General features: G+C 41.1%; 1 non-coding gene across 1 annotated transcript; it reads right to left on the bottom strand.

Annotated features, from left to right (window-relative positions):
- Window positions 1-24: 24 nt before the first annotated feature.
- Window positions 25-128, bottom strand: LOC127742446 (small nucleolar RNA R71). Its single transcript, XR_008003704.1, has one exon. It is a non-coding gene; the product is annotated as a small nucleolar RNA R71 (small nucleolar RNA).
- Window positions 129-1,379: the final 1,251 nt, after the last annotated feature.

The raw sequence follows: 1,379 nt of genomic DNA, 5'->3' as shown, positions 1-1,379 counted from the left end.
TTCTTTCCTCCTCAAAAGCTGAGCAAGCTTAGAGTGGATGTTCAGACCTTCAAACAAAAAGATGGTGAATCCCTCTATGAAGCTTGGGAAAGATACAAACAGTTGACCAAAAGGTGTCCATCTGACATGTTTTCAGAATGGACCGTATTAGATATATTCTATTATGGTCTATCTGAGTTTTCAAAAATGTCATTGGACCATTCTGCAGGTGGATCCATCCACCTAAAGAAAACACCTACAGAAGCTCAAGAACTCATTGACATGGTTGCAAATAACCAATTCATGTACACTTCTGAGAGGAATTCTGTGAATAATGGGACACCTCAGAGGAAGGGAGTTCTTGAAATTGATGCTCTGAATACCATATTGGCTCAGAACAAAGTGTTGACTCAGCAAGTTAACATGATTTCTCAAAATGCATCCAACATTACTAAAGAGGCATCTTCTGAAGAAGACTCTTATGATCCTGAAAACCCTGCAATGGCAGAGGTAAATTACATGGGGGAAGCCTTTGGCAACACCTATAACCCCTCAAGGAGAAATCATCCAAATTTCTCATGGAAGGATCAACAAAAGCCTCAACAAGGCTTTAACAATGGTGGACGCAATAGGCTGAGCAATAGCAAGCCTTTTCCATCATCTTCTCAACAACAGACAAAGAATTCTAAACAAAACACTTCTAATTTAGCCAATCTAGTTTCTGATCTGTCAAAAGCCACTTTCAGTTTCATGAGTGAAACAAGATCCTCCATCAGAAATCTCGAGGCACAAGTGGGCCAGCTGAGTAAGAAAGTCACTGAAACTCCTCCTAGTACTCTCCCAAGTAATACAAATTTTACCTCAAAAGAGACAAGATCCTGGCAAGTTCTTAATACCTTATACCATAGGCACCATGACCTTTGAAAAAGCTCTACGTGATCTGGGGTCAGGGATAAATCTTATGCCACTCTCTGTAATGGAGAAGCTGGGGATCATTAAAGTACAACTTGCCTTGTTCTCATTACAATTGGCAGACAAGTCATTAAGACAAGCTTATGGAGTAGTAGAGGACGTGTTAGTAAAGGTTGAAGGCCTTTACATCCCTGCTGATTTCATATTATTAGACACTGGGAAGGAAGAGGATGAATGCATCATCCTTGGAAGACCTTTCCTAGCTACAGCAGGAGCTATGATAGATGTCAACAGAGGTGAATTAGTCCTTCAATTGAATGGGGACTACCTGGTGTTTAAGGCACATGGCCATCCCTCTGTGACAAAAGAGAGTGAGCACAAAGAGCTTCTCTTAGTTCAGAGTCAAGAAGAGTCCCTCACAGTCAAACTCTAAGTTTGGTGTTGGGAGGCCACAACCAAACACTAAGTTTGGTGTTAAGACCCCATAT

This window comes from Arachis duranensis, chromosome 1 (genome assembly GCF_000817695.3).
Source record: "Arachis duranensis cultivar V14167 chromosome 1, aradu.V14167.gnm2.J7QH, whole genome shotgun sequence".
Lineage (NCBI taxonomy): Eukaryota > Viridiplantae > Streptophyta > Magnoliopsida > Fabales > Fabaceae > Arachis > Arachis duranensis.
The sequence above is the reverse complement of the archived record's forward strand: the minus strand, read 5'-3'. Positions and strand labels throughout refer to the sequence as shown.